Genomic DNA, 24,937 nt, shown 5'->3' with positions numbered 1-24,937 from the left:
TATTGAATATATACTGCTAAAACAGTGCCACTGAGATGAGTGTAATAGCCAAAAATTACTTGTGCTATTTTGGTTCATACAGCAATTGTCATCTGAGGAGAAAACCTTCCTTGTGAACTTCATACAAGTAGAATCTAAGCTATTTAACATTCCCAGTCCCCTAAATGTGTTTTCAAGAAGCATCTGCTGCTTTTAATGTCTTGTAACCTATGTCAGAATTGAATAGCCACGTGTTTAATTTCTGCTTAGTATTTTCACTGTGGATTTGATTGCAGTTTATATGCATAGTAAATAAACTGTTTATCATTTAAATAAGTTCTGAGGTTTTGTTTTGGGTTTGCTTTTTTTTTGAACTTCAATCTCAATCTAAGTATGCTAAGGAAGAAAAATGAAATAATATGAACACAGTTGCTTCACTAACATATGTTATTGTCATCTACTTGCTTTCAAGTTAATTTGCAGGAGTAGTTTAACTGATAATTGAACTTTTTTAAACAGATGTACATATGCTATGTGTATGTCATAAAAAAATGAAAGTCCTCATTCCGGTTCTTGGAGAACGGAATGTGTAAAATCATCTCTCTGGTTCAGATGGCCCAATTTTTCACAAGCAAAGGTTCATAAGAAACCTCATGAAAGTGTCTCTGTAAAATGAATTTCCTTGGAGTAAAACTTACTGATCCAAATCAGTATCTCGGATATTTATCCTTATTAAAAGACAGTTTAAAATTCCTTCTTAAAATGAAGTTTTCGTCTCTGTCAAGAAAGCGCATAATTCATCTTAAAAATGTAGGAAAGCAAGCAAGCAGTCAAAACCCCCAGCTATTATTATACAGGTAGCTAGAGAGAAGGGATCAAATTCCTATGAATACCAGAATTTTTATTAAATCTGCTAATGTGTTCTCTATTTAGATGCAAATAAAAGCAACAAAACATCAAGTTTAATATATATATGTAATCGGTGGTCTGATAAAAACTGGAGTCTTTATGCCAAATTTATACATGTTATTCCCCCTTTTATAATTATACTGATAGAGCCTCCATTGTGAGAGAAACACAATAGGAAGCCTAGTATTATTAAAAAGGACCCAAACTATCAAATTTGTAGAACAATTATTCTGTGTTCACCTGTAATCTCCCAGAATCTTTTTTCTTTGTGTATAGATACTTTCTTATAAGTAAATTAATAAAGAATAAATATAAACAAGATAAGAAGAGAAAATTGGAAGTCTTCTCAATATGACTTCTTCCCCCCCAGCAGGAGTTACAAAATAATTATGTTTCTTTTCTTCCAGTTCTTTGCTGTTGCCCAGCCAACACCTGAGGGATCACGAACAAACCTGGGAGTAAGTAATTTAAATTCAAAGCTTTTGCATTCAGATACTTTTTACACTTGCTATTGCTTTCAACTAGCAAGGAATTTTCCAGACAAGTTTTTAATTAACAGGCAAATTTAATTGATATGTAATTTTCTGTAAATGCAAAAGATGTTCATGAGAAGTATGGGAGTACTGCTTTATACTCACCATTTAAGACCTCTAGTTAATTTGCACATTGATGTTTTAGTTGAATCAAGCTTCTTTAGTGAATAAATAAAACAGCAGATATAAATATTTGAAAGAGCTGAGAAAGAGTTTCCCAGGATGATGGCTGACTTTCATAGCACCTAACACAGATCTCACCTTCAGCTATACCTGACAGTTTAGCTTGATGTCTCTATTAAAAAATAATTACCTGTTACGGGAATTCACAGGTACCATAAGCAATCTATTTTGCTTAAATAAACTTTATATATTTCATTAGGTTAAGGCAAATTTCATCTAACTTTCCTGTCTAAAGTATAGGTGTCAATTGGACTTATATTCTTGTGAGTGGAAAGTGAGAACTGTTATTCTAACAGCCTTAAAATAAGAAATAGGTGGCTAAGAGCCTGGCTTTAAAAATGCCTTAGGCTTTGACTACAGAAATTAATTCCCTGCTGTTTAACAGGAATCTTCCTCGCTGCAAAAAGACTGTTGTGTTGTGTGGGGGGGTTGTTTTGTTTTGGTGGTGGGTTTTGGTTTTTACTTGCCATGGGTGTAGAAACCTGTATCAGGTTTTTTAAGGCTTTGTTATGAAGCTACACTATGTACTGGAGATATTTCACGAGGTAGAGAAGTGGCCAGGCAATGACTTAGTTGTGATTAACAGGGTAGCAGGACAGTGCACACATTTGTTGATGAGATTTATTTCCTCCTCTATCATTACTCTAGCTCTATATTCGTCTTGTAGAACAACTGGGGAGAAAACAATAGTATTGTGTACTTAGCATGATCTTGACACCAAGTTCCATATTTTCATCTTGCTGCCATACTTTTTGAGTATTTGTTTCAATATTTATTTGACTTCGTAAGCTTAATGAGTAGATGCAAGTGATTTCTACCTTGGGCAAGAGAGACCTAATTGTCTTTTATTACAAAGCAGATTGTGCAAGCTCCTGTAAGAACACTTATAAATACTTGCATTCATTTGACGAAAATTTAGCTTTTGGCTGAGAGTATTTGATCTGTGTTTGTGATCTGTGTTTCGTTCAAGGAAAAACATGTGGGGTTTATTGTTTTTTAAAAAATTGTGTTTCTCAGTGAGGTACATTTTTCATAATAAACATCAAAAGTACTCCAGCCTTGCAAATAATTTTTATAATTTCCCATGTTATGATTTTTATAATAATTCCTCACAGGTAGAACTAGGGCTATAACCTTATAACTAAGGTTAAATGTGACCTTTGTTGCATTTGCAGGAAAGACCAAGTAGCTTTTTGTTTTAGAAAATACCAGCATACTTTTTAGGAAACATGCCAATGTCTTTCCAAAAGAATGGATGTTTCTTCAAATTTCAGGTCCACCCCCTCTCCTTTGTACAGCAGCACTGAAGAGGAACAACCTTTCCTGGGACTTTTCCGATGTGATGGAAACAGGACACTACTTTTCTTAGTGATTGTTAATAAGTAGAGGGCAACATCTCTATTATAATATTTATTTATTTAGAATTAAGCATGAGCAATGATTCCTAGAACAAAGCTGTATGTGTATAATTAGTGTTGTATTCAAGTGCATAAACTTTAAAAGGTGACGTTCAGATAGGAGCTTGACAACTCCCCAGCCAATCACCAAACCACTTGTCTCCATGCACTGACCAGCTAGGGAACAAACCTCTTTATTCTTCTAAAACAGATGGTGCTTTCAGTGTGCTGTAAGGTCACCAAATTCAAGCTGTTACAAACCAAAAATCAATTCCAAAGTTTTGAAGCTCTCAGAGAGCTGACTTGGCTGAGCAAGGCACTCTGTTCTGATGTGGAGGAACGGGTGTGTGGCAGAATGTCACTGGGCACCTGGGAGCCTGATTAAGGATACTCTTTAGGTCTGATCCAAGGATCAGAGAGCAAAGGCTTCAAGCCACCTTTAACTTCCCAGGAGCTGAATTGGGCATCGTAATACTAACCCAAAGAGTTGGCTCAAAGCTTTATGAAATTGTAGAATATGTGAAAGCAAGCTGTGAAGACTTAATCCAGATAATATCACAGCAGTATAACGATGGGCTGGGGCAGCAACTGGGAGATTTGGCAGGGGCTGTCTTGCAAAATGGCCAGCATTTCCTTCTTTGGGGTTATTATTTTTTGCTGCAAATGAAAAAGATAGGTTGTTAAAACAAATATTTTCAAAGTATTTCACTGTATACTGAACAGTGAGCACTGCTGTACACTGAGAAACAAATTAATGACTCAAACGTTGCAGCACTATCCACAGGGGCTCATTTAAAAGCAAATTCATGACAGAACTGGAAACCAGCTTCAATGCAAATGAGCCAGTGTGATGAAATCTGTAATGTTTGATTCATTAGTTTGTCTCTTGTAGTAGAGCAGTGATCATTGTTTATTGTATCCTACTAATGAAAGACCCTTAAAGACAAGGATTTCCAGCTTTCTAGATGAGCTTTACTTTAGCAGAGAAGCTCTTTCACAAAACCTTTTGTGATCATTTGGAATTCATGCAGCATCTGTACTAATTAGTTTCATACAAGAGTAATATTTAATATATATATTTTAGTTATGATACAGGCTAGCAGATGGAAAGGAGAGCCAGCATCATATGATCTGCTAGTTTTCCAAAGGCCACCAGCAGCAATATGTTATAGCTAAAGGAAGAAAAATACTGCAAAAAATAAAATCTTGGCTAGGCAGTGAAATACAAAAGTTCACGCACACCTCCATCTTTAGATATGTTTCCTTTCCAGAAGATTTTAATCCACTGTAAAACCAGGCTTGAATTTCCAAAAGGGATGGGGAGTGGTCAGATGTTTCGTTTACCTTTAATAAAAGGTAAACTTTGAGAGTTTTAAAAGTGAGTTTTGATAGATATGCTGGTGGTGTATAGGCAGTGCCATCAGCCTCTTTCCTCTCAGCCTTTAGCTTGTTTCTCTTCAGCCATTCATGTGACTATAGGACTGGGGGAGACAAGAGAGAAAAGAATTATCAATGGCCACTGTGAAGCATACCATAAAATGAAGCAAATCTGGGCTCCAGTGACAAAAAAAATTCTACTTGACTGTTTCAGCATTTACAGCCAAACATACAGACATTTGTGTAGGTTTGCTTTTGTTAGGATTTGCCAGTATGGTGTTGGCTTCCATTAGAAAGGATCTCCACGTCATTGTTGAGAGATGGGTGGTGCTGGCCTGAAAATGTACCATAAAAAAAAAGAGAGAAGTCTTTTGTTGCTTATCAGCAGCACATATTAGAAAATTGGCTCCACTAAGATTCACATTTTTGAGATACTTGTTCCAAATCCAACATGCACTAAGCCAATCTGTCTATTTATTTCCATTCTGTATTTAAAAGAGGGTGATATTTAGGCTTGTTCAGTGCTAATTGCCTTGCAGGTACTTCTAGGTATTGATATCTACAATTAATGACAAAAAAGGTACAAACACAGCCATTTTTTTAATCACATCACCATAGAAATGGAATTTATTTACCAGATTCTCAAGCTGTTTTTTTATAATTGGACAGTTTCTGTTCTCAGCTTTTTCTGAGATTGTAAACTAAGATGTCAAATATAATCTGCTACAAAACAGATAGGTCTTGAGGGCAACTAGAGAAGCTTGTAATATCATTAGAAATTATATATAAAAGATCTTTTCTGTGGAACTGACTGGCTAAAAATCAAACCACAGAAAACCTGTTCCTGCTGTAAACAGAATTTGGTTTTCATAGCATACTATGTACTGAACTGAAACATCACACTGTTTTTCAGTGACTACCGAAATATCCAGCAAAGTGGGATTGAAATAGGTGTTTAGAAGTCCATTAATTGCGATCAAGATTTTCTCAGTGTGTCAGATGTTGAGTAAGCTCTCAAGATAAATTTTGGAAAACCAGCTAACCATAATAAAAACCCCATATGCTCAGACATTAGAAAGAAAATTCTGTGAAAATTTCATTTTACTTTTTATCTAACATTGGGTATGTGTTAGTGTGTGGTGACCAATTTAGTTGTCAGCTTCCCCAGCACCATTAAAACTCCACTTCTGCCTAACATCCTATTTTACTGTAGATCAATGGTGTGTACATCTTCTCTGGATTCAAAACTACTTGAGATTTCTAGGAAGAAAATTTCTAATTATTTCAGTCCATTAATAGCTAGTTCTCTTCTGTAAAGCTGGTGGCAAAAATCCCCCTGGCATCAGTGATTCAGCAGTAAGACCAAGGAATGCTGCATTTTCTTTTGCATAAAGCTATCACTTCATCTACCTGTTTTCCTTTAACCCACTTAATAACAATTTTTGTGGGTGTTTTTGAATTTAGCAAACCAGTATTTCTTGTAGTAGTAGCATCTTCAACCCTAGAACCAATATGACACTTCATTACCTATTCTGTGTCTTTCTTGGAATCATTTATCTCGTATTTTCTGTGATTAGCAATGCAATACTGAGTGGGCCTTCCACCCAGGGCACAATGATTTGTGTGGCTTCTTTCTGAAAAAGCAATTGTGCATTCTGTGGGTTGGCAGGGGAGCCGTGTGATAAGGAGCTGTGCAAGGTGTAGCTGTTGTGCCTTCCAGCCAAGAAGTAAACTGCAGGTGTGCTGCTCGAGATACAGACTGGGGTGAAACACAGGGTGGAGGGTTGAAGAGGCAGGCACAGGAGAGGAACTGTGGAGCTGTTGTGGTGTTGAAATACTCATTCTTTTAATGAGTATTATTATATTTATATATATATATGTGAGTATTATATGAGTATTATATTTCACTAAATGGTTCTGTGGTATTGGCATCAAAGGGTAAGCAGGGAACATACAGTTAGCAGGGACACAGTGTAAGGTGAACTTGGGCTTTGTATGATTTTTTTTGTTCTCTCTTCTTTTGTGTGGTTTTTTCTTAAATTATCCATGTCTGTCTATTAGATCTTTTCTAGTCTTTGAAGTCCTACCTAGCATGCTAGTTTTTTCTTCAAAACCAATTTTTGCTTATCTTGAGATTCACAGCTTTGTTGTGGATCTTCTGTTGATGAAGCATTTTCTCATGGTTATGTTTATCTCCATTCACAAACCATCATGGGTCTTTTGCTTCTGAATGTTCTGTTTCTTAGCGGCCTCTTTGTACCATCTCTCCTAGCATGTCCAATCCTTTACATCAGTCTTTCAGATGGTTTAATTCCTCAATTCTTCAACTGATGGTATCAGCCCTGTTTATGTTTCTAGGCACAGCCAAAGAATATAACTTGGATGCTCTGTTCTGCTTCATTTATTTGTAAACGAGTAATGTAAGGAGCTGCACTCGCCATTGCCTCATGTAGTGTACAAAAATTACAGTATAGTAACTCAGAAATAGGTTATCTCAAAAGAAGGTCATGCTTATGAACTTCTCTTTTGTCAAACTGCAGCAGGGGTTTTAGGTAGAACTTTCAAAACTTGCTTTTTTAAGTTATTTTAAGATGTTTTAGAAGCTTTGCAAATAGAGGTACTATTAGTAAACAGCTGAACTAAATAAGCCACTAGAGATTTTATTTCAGTATTTTCCAATGTCCTTCCGTTGAACCACGTTATACCTTTCTCTTTTCTTACCTTTTATTTTAATATCAGTTAAAGTAGCTTTCAAAAGTGACAGTCACTAGTCCAACAGACTGTATGCAAGAACAGTTTTAGCTTTTCATGTAAGTTTTTAAGAAATAACTTTGTAGTTTAAGTATAGGCATGAGAAAACAGAGATTTAAAATGAATTAAAAAGTTGCAGTTGCTTAAAGCAACTCAGGTCACTGGCCTCTATCTTTAAGATTTTGTAAGAGCAAGCACTGGCATGGCTTGAAGGCTCAGACGTGGTTTAAAGAGTTTTGTGGTTACAGCAGGGTTTCAGATGTGGTCAGTTGGAGTAGTGCAGTGCAGAGATTTCTGAGCCAGGGTCCAAGCTGCCTACGTCCAGTGCTGAGTGCCACTGTGCCCTGGCTGCTGTAGAAGAGGTTCTGTGAGCTGGTGCTGGCCCTTATGTGAGTTATTAGCAACAGAAATTGGCCCCGTAACATAAACCAGCATAACATAACATAAATAGGTAATTTCTGAAGACTCATTACCAGCATGTTTTGTAATGTATTGTTTTATTTTATTTTTAAGGACCACATAGCTGATTAATCAAAAAGCAGTAGCACTGTCCATTTTCCTCTTGTGTAAAATGTAATTTAGTTCTTGCAAAGAATCTTTAGGAAATAACATCAGGTTTTGCAGTAAACGTTCAAAGGCATTGTACAGAAATAACTTGGAGACTTCCTAGTTAGTTAACTGGTCTTTCTTTAGATGTGATATTACTCTCTTTGTGTTGTAAGACATATGACTAAACCAATTTGGTCTTTAATCCATAGAACATGCTGTCAACCTTGCCTGTTTTTGTGTCAGTGCTTACTTGGCTATGACTGCAGGTGTGAGAAACTGAATAGTAATAAGTCTCTTGCTTATTTGATATGCGATTTTTAGATGTTTCATGCTATTTCCATATATACATTTTCTGAGAACTAGCCTTTAAAATTACTTTTTACTTATCTTCATGACTCTAGTCTTTGAAGTAACACTTCAATGACAGCTGAACTGAGATATTTTAAAAATTTCTGAACAGGGTCTGAACAGACCTCTCGGTATTCTGTACCATGTTAAAGAATTCCTTCCCTCTTGAAAGTTTTGTCATGTAGGAGGCTATTAAAGTGATGAGTTTAGGCTGAAGCATGATAAGTCCTGAGTCTTACTGATGATGTCATTATAGTGGTCAATAAAAGACATGGAAGCAAACACTTCTCATACTACTAAGATCAGCTAAGCAAATTAGGATACACAAGCAATTAACTCTTTAATTAAGATGGATGACATTAAGCCTTCTTAAACCCTGCTCGTCAGCATTTGCAAACAGAAAAAGATGGGTGCCTTCTTCCCAAGAAATCTAGCTTTTATTTTTCATTCTTTGACAACACCTCATTCTTTCCACTTAGTAAACAAATTCACTGATGAACACTGCCAACTTCAGACATTTAAACACCGTGTTCAGTCAGTGCTTAGAGATAAAGTATATGAATTTATTGTATTTCCCAGGCAATTTGCATTGATTCTGTATTTCTAATTAAGAAAAATAAGGGGCTTTTGATACCTAAATATATAAGACAATATTAATTCAATCAGCATGACCTGCTAGAGGCCACATAGTTAAGTACTATGGAGCTTCTTGCCTTTGAATGGGGTTATTCATTCTGACAGGTGTGTACAAATGGAAAGAAAAAATTTCAGTTCTCTGTCCTTGCAAATCAGAAGGTTCTGTTTGTAAGCAGGTAGATTATATCTCCCAACATTTAATAGATATTTTGCAGTATATTTTCAGACACATTCAAATTTCCTAGCAATTGAGCTGTTATTGCCCTTTTGTAATCCTGCAAAATTGCAGGTTTCCCACTAATAAAGTCAGTTTCTCACTACTTTCCATTTTTAATGACATGTGGTGCATATACAAATTCAGGAAAGGGGAAGTCTGTTTTCCTGCTACATGTATTCAAATAGCCTACCCTGTGTTTAGCAAACAGGAATTTAGTGTAGTTTTAACTAATAAATCTACATGTGTATAATGTTTCAGGTACATCTTTTATCTGTGTTGCTGTCACTGTTGGTAATTGTTGTGAAGCAGAATTTTCTGGGTGATACTAGAGGATTACTTTCTGCCTCTATAATGAGGTTCAGATTCAGAAATGCTACACATTTCGTGAAATTCAGCCTCTCTAAAGAATGGAAAGTCTATATGATCTTTCCTCCTGTAGTTGCACCATTAACTAAGGGGAAAAAAAGGAAGTTCTCAGCATCTATTATGTTTCTGGTTCAGCAGTATAGGGTTGCAGCAAAGAAATAGAAAAGATCTTTGAACATAGACAGGATTTTCATAGTCACTGGTTTAATGGCAGTTAAAATTAATAAGGTGTTCAGTTTCCATTCACACTTAATCACACAGTAAGAGTAGCAGTCCAAGCGTTTTCCTGAAATACGTTACCTCTGTCCTGACTTAACATATCTGTGTCCTGGTGTCAGGTATGTGAACTTATCCAGATAATTTTCTCATCCATGTTGTTTGGTGTTCTGTTAACTGCAAGTTCCATCCATGATATAGTTCTTGTGAGATGATTTGCCAAGGGTGTTTTGTTTTCTTATTCTTCTTGGAGAAGTGGAGACAGGCATATACAGGAATGAAGTGGAAAGGAGAAGAATTGAGACCTTAGCTAAGGTGAAATATATGAAGATGTGGAGAAGTTACACTAGTCAAGTGTCCCAGTGGCTTTACACCAGATTTGTAACTGAGGTCCTTTCCATTCAGGAAGTCCTTCATGGTTCAGGTACACCAGTAGAACTGGCTTTAACTTTGCTTAGCTAGGTTGAGTGAATTTTTGCCCCAACTTTAATTGCAGAAACAGAATGGTGTGGTAGCAGAAGAGAATTCTTGACTCCCTTTTCTAGGTTCAAAAACTATGGACCCTTTTGTGAAGACACATGGCTTTTGGATACCTGTGACACCATTGCAGATAGAGAGATTCAGTAGGACTTGGGGGAAGGATGAGGCAAGGTGAGCAGTGCTTTCATTTGCCATGTGTACACACAAGTTCCTGTCTCTCTCATGGCTGATTTTGCCAGTGATTCCCCCTGCAGCAGAGGCTGCCCTGCAGGGGAGAGGTCCCTTTTTTGCTGCTTAGACAAGTGCTGGTATCAGTGTTTCCCCCTTCTGTGTGGCTGCTGCCATGCAAGACTGGGGTGTGGGGACATAAACCCCACCAGCTATTTTTGTCATGCTGTACTGAATAGCTGTGTTATGTCTGATTGTTCCTTGCACTACCTGGAGCCTGAGGGGGTCACCCAGCATGCTGGTCTTATCCAAGCAGTGTGGTCTTCAGTAAGAAATCCTCGTGTATGATCCAAACACCCTCACTTAGCAGTTTATAGCTCTGATTCCTTAAAGAAGGTGCAAAAGCTTCCCTACTCAGGGAAGACTGTAGCACCAAAGGAAATAGAAAGGGTGAGGAGATGAGCTAAGGAGCTAGAGTATGACAAGGAACTAGCCATCTGTGCTTCAAGCAGAGTTTTTGGCTTCCTAACAGAAAATTGAAATACAGCTACTTGAACTGCACCACGATTGCCTTACCACAAGTCCATTCAAGGCAGATATTCTTTCACAAGCTTCAGATGATACGAATCTACACGAACAAAGAAAGATACAGGGATGCAATTATAAAGGGTACAAACACAACACCACAGATATTATAAGTGAACTCTTACAGTTATTAAAAAGTTCTGGCTTTGTAACAGAACACAAATCTGCAGTTTTGCCAAAACCTAGATGTGAGACCTTTGCAGAGGTGACACTTCTACAACTTGAGGAGTGGTTTGGCACACAGGGTGCAGCCTGCCTGTTGCCCAGCAGAGGTGGCCAGAGCCACCCACTGCAATGGAAATGGCAGGGCTTTCTCCTCCTTACAGTCTTAATAGGAAAACTGTTGCTAATTTCAACAGAACATCACTGTTGAGAATTACAGACAGAGATAGGACTGCCAAAACAACCTAGGTAGTAAAACCTGTTCAGAAATGAATGTCACATGTGCATCTGTACCATAAACAACTCTTGACAAATCCATTGCATTCTAGAACAGGTAATGAAATTTTTTCATATATACTCAAGCATATATAAAAAAATGTAGATTTGAAATTATTTTCACATATGTATATGTAGTTATGGGGGAAAGAAACTGAACTCTTCAAATTTTTCATCCATCTGCTTGGGAAATCAGTACTTCCGAAAAGCCAGTACTCACTGCTTATATATTTGTAAAAAAAAAGTAAAGTATTGCAATTTAAAAAGATAAGAGAATATTAAGATGGAAGACATTACATAAATATGAAGTCCGTTGTAGAAATGGAGAATAACCAGAAAGAAAGTTGATTACTTCATTTTACTACTGACAGTTCAGTGAAGTTTCTGTTTTAATATTATGTGCAGGCCAAACTGCCAGGTTTTATTTATCATTTGGTATAATTCTCGTCCAGGATACTGGAAAACCTCTCTCGTGGAGTTTTACCTCTTTAACCTCAAATGAAAACTGTCATTCCGTCTGGATAGTGTCCAATATGTCACATTTGGTAGTCATCAACCAGCTCGCCTTATAAATCAAGAGCACTGATTAAATAATCAAGATTTTTGAAATGCCTTGAGGGAGCTGTAGTTGCATTAGTGATTAGTATTCAGTGGTAATACTGAAATCTATTTCAGCTGCAGATATAAAACTGCATTTTGCATACCAGACATAATTAGACAGATTATATTCAGAAAGTGTACTTCCCCTAAGACAGCAGAAGGTTATGACTTTTGCCATGGCTCCATTGTTAGTTTAAGTGAGCTTTGTCCTTGCTCTTGTACAGTCCTTCATTCACCAGAATAAAACCTTTTCTGCAGCCGTGTTGTGGGAAAATGAAAATTCCAGGCAATAGCTTCCTTCGGGAAGCTGGTTAAATAGAACTAGCCTCAGAATGGAAAGCAATTTTAATTAAAAATCTTTTTAGTTATTAAAGCTTAGCTTACATTGTATCATTCCTTTTGTTGTTACAAATAAGCATTTTGTCATTTAAATCATTCCCCTAATACATGTGTTACTGGCATCAAGGGGGAACTGCAGTTTACCAAAGCAACAACAGTTATTGGTTGTGAGAGGGACTGGGTGAGAAATGTCATCTATAAAAAAAAAAAAAAATAGAAATGAAGCCCTAAATCCAGTAATGAACTGGAATATAAATGGAAAAATGCTTTCCTGAAAGCCCACATTCAGATTACGTAAAACTTTGCAGATTCTGTCAGTTGTTTTTGCAGTTCTTTGTCTCTGGATTGCCGCTGGGACCTGAGTGATGCTCAGAAGGCAGCAGTGACTGATCCTGAGCTGCCCGGAGTCTGAGAGTTCAGGTGTGTTCCCCACAGTCCCTCTGCCAGCTGCACAATTTCCCTGGGCATCCCTGAGCAGTGGGAGATTCTCCCTCCTTGCAGACTCATCTTCCCAGCTGCCAGACTGACCAGTTTCAGCTAAAATAAAAGTGTATTTTGTAGCCTTTCAGACAGGCTAGAGGGGATGTCTTGGTAAGCATTACATTTCCCCAGGTCTGAGATGACTGGTTTTGTTAGGATAGTATGCTCTGATGATAAGCCACAATATTTAAGTTATCTTTACCTGAAAAAATGAGGGGAAGAAAAAAACCCTTGCAACTGTCAAGAGAATGTTTAAGCCCTGATGTGGAGCCTTGCCATACATTGGTCTCTACATTTTATTACCTTGCAGCATAATGTGTAATCATACTTCATACAGTCTGCATAAGTGGGCTTAATGCGTGCTCATCACCAAGCTGGAGGTGATTAGAGCTGATGCTGTGTAATCATTTGAAAGGGGGAAAGGGGGGATGATTTAGGCTTGGTCTGTTTGGCTTCCTAGCCCCGCTGATGAATTTTTTGAGAGCCTTACATATTCCTATGTAGCCCACTGGAAGGTGGTAGTAGTAGTGATGCTTGTCCTGCCTACCAACAAACCTTCAGACGTGAAAAGAAGCTGGTTTTGGTGTTTTTGTTGTATTGGGGTTTTTTGGTCTCACTTAAATGTATTAGATGAAGATAACACTCGTTCAAACTTTAATTGTATGCTTACATCATCATGACTACAACAGTACCATTGCTTTACTTGCTGTAAGATTTTTTTTAATCTTATTTGATAAAAAGGTGGCATTGCGTGAGGATAAGGTCCTTCATAGTAAAGAAAATGGGGCAGAATTTGGCATGCCATCATTCTCATGCATAAAGCTAGATTTTCTATCCAGAACAGGCTGGGTGGGATTTCTCTTTGGCAACTGCTGTCACCTCAGCTGTGTGCAGCAGTTGTCTGGGAGAGTGCAGGCACACTCAAAAACACAGTGAGGATCATGCTAAACATGCTCATGCCTGTGCCTGCCCCAAGTGTAACCTCTGTAGCCCTGCCTAGTGAAATCCTTACCAATTAGGTGTGGAAGTACTTGACTGAATCTAGCCTTAAGGCACACAGCACTGCTGCACACACTTCCCTAGGTGTGAGAGGTTTCATTGCTGCATTGTTTTGGTAAGTATAAACACATCCATACAGATACACACAAATAAATGGCTAAAACCAGAAAAAAGCTTTATTAGCCTGTTAATAGTCTTTCCTTCTCCTTGACCCATGCTAGGGGTGGCATTGCCTAGTAATCCCAGTCATGGTCAAAATCCTGTGGTTATTAAGATCCAGTATCTACAGTACTTAAACAGAACTTGACATTAGGTTCAAACAGAAAATAATAATGATAATAAAAAGATTAGGATGTAAATATCGATATTTTCTCATTATAAGCAAGAGCTATTTTTTTGCTAGGTCAGATTCATAGCTAATTCCATTTAATGTGCTTGAGTATGTGGAATATGATCTCTGCATGTTCCAACTGAATGCTTCTTCATTTCCTACAGTAAATTGGAGATTAGAGATGCTTGACCCTATCACACTGTACTTGTTTTGTTGTTTGATGAATACACTGTCCTTCAGTTGCTATGTTAATTATTTGTTATTGATGCAGACTTTCCTTGTCTTAATGTCAAAGACAGCTATATTTTTAGGCCCCATTGCTCCCAGATTTTTCATGATAAATAGCATGCCTTGTGAGAAGTTCAGCTGCTTATTTTATAAGTTCACTATTACTCTAAGCTAGTATAATTGTGAGTTTCCTGTTGATGAGTTCAGTGTCTCCTCATATGTCTAAATCTTTCTCATTTTATTTTCATATAACAGTACAAAATATTTTGTCATTGACCCTTCTCTCATGATGTTGCATGTCCCTTTCCCTCAATGTATTTCATCCTGATGCATCCTTTAGGTGTCAAGCAAAGGGACCATAATCTCTCAAGGTAGGTATTTTTTCAAATATTTTGTGGCAGACCTCTCAGACTTGCCATTTATCTACTCTGCAATGTCACCTTTCTACATAGTGTCTCTGTTCAGTCCCTGCTGGGCAGTAGAACCAGTGTCTCACCTACAGCCTTGCTGAGTGGTAGCCTAGAAGACTATTTTTTACTAGGTTTTTTTATGGCTCTGACTACTTTCTTTTCAAGTGTTTTCACAAGTCTTGAAATTTCAGTCTCCAGTTTTACTGGAAACATAAGTGCTTCTCATTGCTTTTATTTGAATCTCATCATTAAAGACTACAATTTTGCTTTGCCTTAAACGGTGATATTTTCATTCATTAAATTGTTGGAGTTCCATCTTGGCATATAGAGAGAGGTAAAGTACACAGGCAGAGAGGATTAACAGAAGCAGAGAAAGACAGTTTTTTTGTTTGATAGATAAAAATAAACTTTAAAGTTTTAAATGCTCATTTGCAGGATAGAATATGCTATTAGCTGATCTTCTGAGGAAAGTTCCCCGCTGAGGTTTGTGAATGTTTTGGTGGAAGTGAGTAGGGAATAATGAACAGAGCCCATTGATGTGGGTATTTAAATCCATGTGCCTCTTAGCTTAATACAGAACATTAAATTACTCTGCTGAATAATTAGTCATTTGTCAAGGAAAATAGATACTTATTAATGGATGATTTGCCATATTTCATACTCTCCACAGCAGACGTGCTTACAATTCTATTATTTAGGGAGTGCAGAAAGTCATCTGTATCTACTCAGTTATGAACATGGAATCTCATTCCCTTCATTTAGTGTTGCTGGTGTACAGAAATTCCTGACTACGTTTTTTAGAAAAAAACAATCAGTTCTCGTAATTCTGTTACATCATGCTGTAGTTTTTGTTTCATTGGGGATAAATGTTTCCCAGACTTGATGTCTGCAGTATCTGGAGCATCATATCCAGGTCTGGACTCCCTGGTACAAAGAGGTCTGGAGATACTGGGAGAGTCCAGCAAAGGGCCAGCTCTAGGTGGACTTGCTTGAGCAAGGGGATCAGACTGGATGAGTTACAGAGGTCCCCACCAACATCAACCATTCTATGATTCTGAGTGAATGTGTACAATGATGGTCAAATTCACCAGACATGGAAAAAAGTAATGAAAAAATCTGATGCCACGTTTTGTGGACACACATACATGGACTATATTGAGTACCTGCAATTCATAGTAAAATACTGGCTCACTGCAGCATTTAATTTAAAAAAAAAAAAACAAAAAAAAACAGTTGCTAAAATGACTTTTTCTAAAATGAGCACAGAGATGCTGTGTGTTGTGTCTAAAAGCACATGAAAGCCCATAAATATTTCTTGTTACAGGGAAAACACTATTTTTTTGCTGAGGAGGAGGCAGTAATAAATAGCTTCTGAAAGAACTGAAAAGGAAAGCAACAAAGAAAAACTGGTCTATATGTGGTTACATATAAGGATTATCTAAGAAATAACAGATTCAGGAGGGGTCATAAGTAAAGTAATTGAATTATATGAGGATAAAGTTCTCAGTTTCATCAAGGGTTGAACTTTATGCAGTGTCCAGACTCTCCTAGGCTTTATATCAATCTTCATATAAAACTGGTTGGTTAGTGCTGTTTAACCAGTGTAACAGCAAGTCTGTGTGAGATGAGGTTCATGTTGTGTTTTAGCATATTCAGACTGATTAGAACATAATGACCAAGCTGGATGCATTCAGTCTAACAAACTCAGTGTCTGACAGTTTTAGTTACCAGAAAAGCCCTCTTGTACTTATTGTAAATTATCATGGATGTTTGGATCTCCCTTTTCAATACTTACGATACTAATTTTGGTGACTTTGCAAACTAATACTCTCCATGCCAACTGAACAAGGTAAATTCTAAACATGATGTAGTGGGAAGTTTCTTGTCACAGATGAAGCTGCTTGGGGTACCTAAAATTCCCAGCTATTAAATCACCTGGCAGAACTAGGAGAAAATTCTGCAGCTTATACCCAGATAGCATCCTGACCACACATCCTCATCAAAGGGATAAAAAAGAACCCAAGAACTGATAATTTTTATAGAGAGATTGCAGTGACAGAAGACTAAAGTTTATCAGTTTGCTCCACACTGGCAGTACTTCCATCAAGTGGTCTAACATGTTTCTGTCTCTGAGAATCACTTCAGCAGTAAAACACGGTGCCATTTGGAGCACTGATGCTCACTTAGCTGCATTGTTTCTCCACATAGAGAGGAGGGATATCTCACCTCCATCTCAGAACAGCTACACTCCAGCTGGCAAACACTGTTCAAGCTGAACAACTCTGGTGTTTATAATAAGCTTTTGCAGCTGCTCCAACTCATTCTTTGCTTTTGTATATCAGATTTTGCATTTAGTATTTTCTTCCATTATTTTATCTGTGATACTGGCTAGATTCCTCACAGATACACTCCAAATAGTAACAATGAATTATACTACCATTAGTATAATGGTAGTATACACATTATATTATTATTTGTATTATAGTTGTATTATTTGTATCGTTATTGTATTATAATTGTATTATTAGCAGAACTGTATTATATTTCTACTAATAATGTAATATTTTTCTACAATTTAGGCTACGTAAAGTGGGATAAACAGATATTCTCCTATTCCTTGGTGGCCTTGTTTCTTCTCTATAGGAGACAGCCATTTTCTCATTTCACCATGTTGTCCTCAAAGTTCAGGCTATTTGGAGGCTAAGCTGTGGGTGGAAAACGTGGGGTTGATATATAAGCCAAGCTATGCTTTGTCTGTCATCACTGCTTTCAGGAATATAAATAATACCACCTTCATCTGTGTAATGCTCCTTAATAGTGTCTTCAGCTTTCATGAAAAATACTGCAAGAATTGCTTTCTTGTAAATTTGGAACCTAAGAACTGCAGTTTTTTTAAAACAAATTCAGAAAAAGACAAATTCATAAAAGCAAAAAGCTTGTATCTTGTTCCCAGGTTGAACAAAGCTAACAGAAAAGTGATGTTCCCTTTCATGAACTGTGAAAAATGCTGTAGATATTTCTCTGGCTTAGCAATCAAATGAAAACATTCTCTGTTCACTGCTTGGTCTGCAAGCTTTGCTGGAAGCACTGACAGCTTTACACTAAGAAGACCCAAAGGAATTTTCCATGAAAGCAGAAGTATGCACCACATGAGCAGGTGAAAATGTGATGGAGAAAGGTGTGATGTCTCCAAGTTTGCTATAAGCTTAACCTATAACAGCCTTTATCAAATAGATTATGTTTTCTTTGATTTCCAAATGCCTGTGGATTTAGTAGTTGAACAGTATTGTGGAAAATCTCTTATTTGGCATTTGTGTACATAATGATACAGTAATATATCCTTTTAAAAAATTAGAATTCCTCTTGTCTCTTAATATGCTGCAAAAATGCACTTGTAAGGGTACATTTAAAATATCTTTATTTCATTATCTCATGTTGTAGGTTGGCAACTAATTAGTATAGATATTTGAAGTTGAAGATTTAGAGGAACCAAATTACTGCTCTATATTATAATTAATCATAGAAAAGTTTTGTTCAGCAGCTAATCTATTAGCTACTACACTTCTTACTGATACTCATAACTTTGATTAAGATTATTGGTGCTTTATTTAACATCTAAACTTATAATAATATTAGATTCCATGAAGTATACATTACCTCTGGAATAATGTTCTCAGGAAGATTTGGACCAAAAATATTCCTGGCACTAGACTTCAGCAAGAAATATGGTGTATAAGCCACCAGAGATCAACAAATGTTAGCAGTCCACGGGAGAAGAAAGCCTCAGGGTATCAGACATTTTTTTCCTTTATGCCCTTCCCTCTTGTTATTTTCCTGTACTTTCAGGTGTTCTAAATAGTAAAGACAGAGTCACAGCTCAAAGTCTTAGTCAAAACTAAGACCAAGATTCTTGCTACCTCCTTCAGAAACCTATAGCAGAGATACTGCCAGGGCTTGTGACTGGCATTTTGTGAGCATCCTTGAACGGTTCCCTTGTACCTAAGGGAGGGGGACAGGGACTGCACGGCACAATTTGAACTTCGTCTTACTTTACTCCTAGAGGTGGGATGCTGTTCAGCACTGTTTTCTATCATTTCATTTACCGAGACAATTTATCCCTGAGAAGCAGAAATACCTGGTAGGATTTCAGAAATCAAAACGGATTATTCCATAAACAAGTTCAGTAGCATTGTCCTGTTACAATTTTCTCTTCAGGTAAAAATGTGACAGGATACACAGGTGTCCATTATTTCCCAGGCATAACCTATCTTTGAATAAAATATAAAGACACTTTCAAAAGAACTTGCACATGCTTCAGGATGTGCTTGTATTGTGGCTCAGATCATTTCAACAGCTTTGCTTTGACAGGAATGCAGGAGCCTCTAAGAAACTTGGAATTGTTTGTCATGGGTTCCTGGCTGCAGCCTCTCTGCCACAAAGGGATCATGAAGTAGTTTCCTTCTCTTTATGGTTGGTCATATGGTCTCATATGGTTGGTCAGTTTTTCTTTTAGGCAGTCTCCCACTTGACTGCAGGTTTATCACACATCTGTACTCACCTCTGTAGTTCTAAAATGTTTTTAAAGACAATCTGCTCATAAATTCCTATAGAACTGTGTGGCCAGCTTAGTCAGTGAGCTATAGACTCCTCATGGATTGGAAGAAGGGATGATATCTTTTGTTGGGACAATGAGCATTTTTAGCTTTAGGTGCTTCAGGATCTGACAAAAAGACTTGGATGCCCACAAGCTTGCCAACATTTTCAAATAATATTTGCTGACCTAATTGAAAATGCTGTTTCAGAAGCAGGTCTTACCTTGCCTGTTTTCATTGACAGCTAAAGATGTATTGAATTATGAAGCTAAATATGTTAATGCTTCATGTCTATATTTTTTAATCTATCTAGTCAAATGATTACCAATTGCAACACTCGACATATGAAAGAAATACCTGAGCAATCCTTTAGAAATGCCAGCTAAAGAGGATGACAAGCTATTGACCAGTTGTTTGGGAAACAATTTAGTCCATTTACTAGAGGTTAGAATATTTTACAAAGTAATTGGTTTTACTGTAATATGGCATTACTCAGAATACTCCAACAGAAAATAGCTAGTTTTAAAATAGTAACTTCTCTTTGGGTAACGGATTGGTAAACATTTTAAAATTCCTACTTTTCTTTGACTTCACTGTGTGTGCAAGTCTTTTGGTGTAATCTGATAGAAATGTAACTATATTCATATGCTAACTGGGTGTTTCTGTTAGTTATTTGCAATTCATGCTTTAGTGGCCATTTAGATAGGTTTAATTATCATGTCAGACAGCTCTGACATATCACACTACTCCAGTTTGTTAAATGCTTTACATAACCCATAGTAAATAGGCAAAGACTAAGCAAAGCAAGCAACATTTTTAAGAAACCAAACCATAAACTGATACAGTAGTAGGATGGTATGTCTGGCAAAGACTTCCTTTTAACCAAAATCCACTTTTTATGTGATGTTTGCAAATAAGGCAAAAAAAAAATTTATTGGGCATGTTGTCTGCTAAAATAATAGTTATTGCTCAAATAATGACATTAATACTACTGAGTGTGGACATTTGTTATGGAAGATAAGAATATTTAGCAAGTGAAAAGCGTTTTACTCTTTTTATTACAGTAAGTTTATTATATATATTTTTAGTCTATATCTCAAGGGGGATTTTCTCCAAATATCATACTGGGATTAATATTAGTAAAAAGTACAAAATGTCATATGGATAGCAATTGTGTACTGGGGAGCAGCTTTGGGTATATTTCAGATTTTATTTTGAAAAAGCCATAATGAGGGAAAGCAGTTGAAACTCAGCACCTGAAATACTTGTAAGAGCAGAAGGGTGTACATGATATAAATCCAACATTTTCTCTTACATATTCTCATGGATTTTTAATTTCATTTTGCTCTTATCCAAAATTAAGATTTGGTATTACAAGTTTAAGTGACATGCAGATTTCTTTAGACACCAGGTTTTTATATGTGCATATTAAATGAAATGCACAAAAGTAGGACAGGAGGCTTTACTAAGATGTAATACTTCATGGTTAGTGCTCTATGGAGTTAATATAGTAATTATCTACTTCTCTTATTTTTTAAATGATGCTTGAAAACAAAAAGGCAGCTGCATCATTATGAAGTACAAAATGTCCATTTTACAGATTCAGGATTCAGAATCAGCAATGTGTGACCTCCCTGAATTGTGGTCACACTGTATTGCACTGCTTGGTTTCTCTGTAAAGATTTGTTTGATTTGCATGAACATTATCTGTAAATCGTTATGAGTTAACACATTAATGGAGTTTTTCTCACCAAAATTCCCAGTGATAGCACCAATGCATCTCCAGTGAGATTTTTTTGGGTGCTACTGTAACAGTACCTGGGACTTTTCAGAGCCCTCTTCTGCTACAGAGAAGCTGCATTGGTAAGAACAGTGCTGAGGAACAGTCAACAAAAGAAGTTGCTTTATGCTTTCACTTTAGGAAATCAGTAAGCTTGTTCTCTTCCTTAGACCTTGATCTCACCATGAAATTAAAACCATGCAAGTCTGAATTCTGCTTAGAAACATTTTTGCTGCCATAATTCATGGACAAATTTGATGAAAAGTCATGCACAGGTGTTATTACTGTGTATGCTCCATAATAAATAGGTCAATAATAGTACATGAATTACAGACTTCCAGCAAGAGTAGGGTTTCACACAATCACAGGCTTTAAGGCACAAGGGATCATTAGATTTTGGAATCTGACCTTCTCTATACCATATCATATAATTTCATCCATTTACTCTGTACTGAGTCCAATAACTTATGTTTGACTAACACATCTCTTCTATATTTGCCTTTATATTGAATTTCTTGGCCAAAAATCCATTACCATTTTTGTCAAGTCTACCATCACCTGAAAGAAATTTTGAGGATTTCTTTTACTGTATTAGAAACCTGCCATTGGGAACATGGTGCTAAGTTCCTTTAAATGGAAGTGATTATCCTAGAGGCAACAGTTTTGGATGATGAGTAGAGTTTGTGTTGGGCTTTGGGAATCTTCTGAGTGAAAGATTTATCAAAAATATAAAATTGCCTGCTCTGTTCCTTCTTCATAGTTTTGCATCGTCAATCTATAAAACTACTTTCAAGTATTTATGTAAATTGGATTGCTGTAGTATGTTTCTTAGGGCATTCCTTATCTTCCCTGTAAGAAACAAATAAACCTTCAAAAAACAATGAAAAACCCTGCCTCAATGTAAAATAAAAAAAATAAAGTGAAGAGCAAATATTCCTCCTGTTGATCTCCCCCTCACTGAAAAGAGGAGGCTTTTATCTTGTTGCCTTCTGTAGGGTTTTCAGAGGACTCCCCGTGAAGGTAATAAAGACTCAGCAATACATCTGGCTCATGTAAATGAGAAGCCTTATTCTCTTCCCCACAGTATAGCTCATGTTCCCACAGATACTTAAGTTGAAGTCAGTGGTGTGAATACCATCTGTGTGGGGTTTGTTTCTGGATATATTTTGATAATACCAAGGCCCAGCTGTATGGACCAATTGATGTCCATGAACTACCACAGTGAACTGAACAATGTTAACATCATGTGCAGACTGGGCAAGGTTTCATAGAGCAGCATATATGGTTTAAGCATCTTGCAAAATTATTTGGAAGTAAGCTAACAGTTCCTGAACAGTTTTCATGCCTGCCATTACTTCTAAAAGTTTGGTGTGTTACTTTTTTAAAGGTGATAAAAACGTTTTGGCAAACCTAGTGCTTTTGGATATTTTTAATACATTAACAGTACAAAGCATCTGAAGGACAGATAGTTTATAATGAGCAGCAAAAATGAGAGCTATTTTGTTAGGCTGTGTAATTACCACTTGCTGATTACTTTTAATTGGTGAAATAACAAATAGCTGGTTTATCTCTTTAAGCTTTTGACCTAATAACTACACTATGGTTTTTTTTCGTGAAGCATCTCGTTTGGATGTAGCTAGAGGCTTTCTCAGTGATTTTGTTCACAAAATTAAAAAATATTCTCTGGTTAGTTCATAGAATCATCAAATAGTTTGGGTTGGAAAGGAACTTTAGAGGTCACCTGGTCCCCCCTCACCCTGCAATAGGCAGGGACATCTACTAGATCAGACTAGTTATTGGTTGGTACACTTTTTGAATGAAGTAATTATGAGTCTCTAATAACATGTTGCTGGTTTTTTATGGAATTTTGTTTGACTTTTCAAGTGAAATGATCTTTTTCAATCAACTTGTAAAAGCACTACTTCACACAAAAACACTTAAATTATGAACTGCAGAGCAGCGTTGGTCCTGTCCTTCCCCTCTCCTTCCTTTCCATTCTTGTAACTCAGGCTTTGCCAGGTACTAACAAACTATTTGGTAAAAAAAAAAATAAAAATCTTTGGACCATATCTCCATGTATTAATATTACACAGTAATGTCATTTGCATACAGATTTATTTCTTGATGTTATAAAACCCCATCCAGGATACAGGGTTTAAAATTCCTTCTCTTCTGTTTTATAATTGAAAAGCATATAAATGCACAAGCATATTACGTGTTCAAATTATTGCCCCCTCCTCAGACTTTTCCAGTATTTAAAGAGAATTCTGTATTTCTTCTTGCTTTAAAATAAGACCATTGCTGTTCATAACTTATATAATATGAAAAGCTGTCCTTTTAAATCGATTCTAATATAAAAGGTGTATATATGCACAGATCTCTTTTCTTTGATAACTCTTTTCCTTGAGTTGATCTCAACTCTTTGACCAAAGTTGAAGTTATCATATTCAACTGTTATGGTCCTCTGGTTTGGAAAAGGTTAGCCCATAGAGAAAAGTAGGCTTTATAAAAGTGCCTTTATATAGATTTTCATGACAGGGAAACCCATAGCTGACACAGTCAGAAAACATTTCTGAGATCCAATAGGAAGCATTTTTTATCTGTAAAAAAGGACCCAAAATTAAAAAAATAACAAAACAAAAAAAACCAGAACGAAAACAAAATAAAAGATAAAGAAAAAAATCCTTAAAAATTTTATTTTAGTCAAGTAAAAGATTTTTCTCTCTTTTTTTATCCACTCCGTCTGTACAAGTGCTGTGGAAGTCCTGTGGACAGAGGGAGGACAAAGGAAGTTTCGCTGTCCTACAGCTTAAAGCAGTGGCATCTGGTTTGTAGTCGTGTTGCAGAGCAATTTGAAGTAAACCATTAGTGCTCTTTTTTACCATTCCTTTGAAAGCATCCTAGGTTTTCCTTCTAGAAGTGTGGAGTCTGCACGAAGTAATGCATTACTCTGTAATCCATGCAGGCATTAGTCTGCTGATAGGCTCTCAGTAGAAGAGAAATATTGGTACAAAGCTAAAGGAATAGCCAAATATGATGAAACCATGACATTAGTTGTTCTCTTTTAAAGAGTTAAATGAATAAAAAAGAATTGATACCTAGATATTCTCATAGTATTTGTTAAGGATTGAAACTACTTTTTGGACTTTTGTCCCGAAGTTATGGTGGAGCACATGTTCCTGATTTAATTAATATAAAAGTTATTTTTTAAAAAACTTTTTTCACTATTCCTTTTTTTTTTTTTTTTTTTTTTTTTTTTTTTTTTTTTTTTTTGTGGATTTTTTTAAAAATAGAAACAGGTTTGCTGTTTTGTCAGCATTCATCACTTCTGACTGGTTATTCCTTGCATGGCCAAACTCAGCCCGTGGGTAAGAGATACGGAATCTTCCAAAAGAGGAGATTGCTCACTGATTTGTAGCTGCTGTGAGCTACACTGACCTGTGATGTTTAAGATAGAGACTAAAACATCTCATTGGACAGTAATACAGACAGAAGGAATCATAACAAAAAACCCCATTATTATCAGATAAATTTTAGTAATGAGAGAACAGGGTTAAGTTAGATAAAGCTAGGTGCTTAATATGAATGGCAACAACTATTCAGATCACAATACATTTATGATATTTTTCATTTCCAAACAATGAGCAATCAAACATCAGTAATTCAAAACGCCTTCAGTGGTGAAATAAAATACAAAATTACAGGAAATTATCAAATTGAGCCCAAGTCCTGTGAGGAAGGGCTGAGGGAGCTGGGGCTGTGCAGTCTGGAGAAGAGGAGGCTCAGGGGAGACCCCATCACTCTCTACAACTCCCTGAAAGGAGGTTGGAGCCAGGGGGGGTCGGGCTCTGCTTCCAGGCAGCTCTCAGTCAGATAAGAGGCCATGGGCTTAAGCTCTGCCAGAGGAGGGTTAGGTTGGATATTAGGAAAAAATTCTTTGCAGAGATGGTGCTCAGGCATTGGAATGGGCTGCCCAGGGAGGGGGTGGATTCTCCATCCCTGGAGGTTTTTAAGAAGAGACTGGATGTGGCACTGAGTGCCATGGG

The sequence above is a fragment of the Heliangelus exortis genome, chromosome 15 (assembly GCF_036169615.1).
Source record: "Heliangelus exortis chromosome 15, bHelExo1.hap1, whole genome shotgun sequence".
Classification (NCBI taxonomy): Eukaryota; Metazoa; Chordata; class Aves; order Apodiformes; family Trochilidae; genus Heliangelus; species Heliangelus exortis.
The sequence above is the reverse complement of the archived record's forward strand: the minus strand, read 5'-3'. Positions refer to the sequence as shown.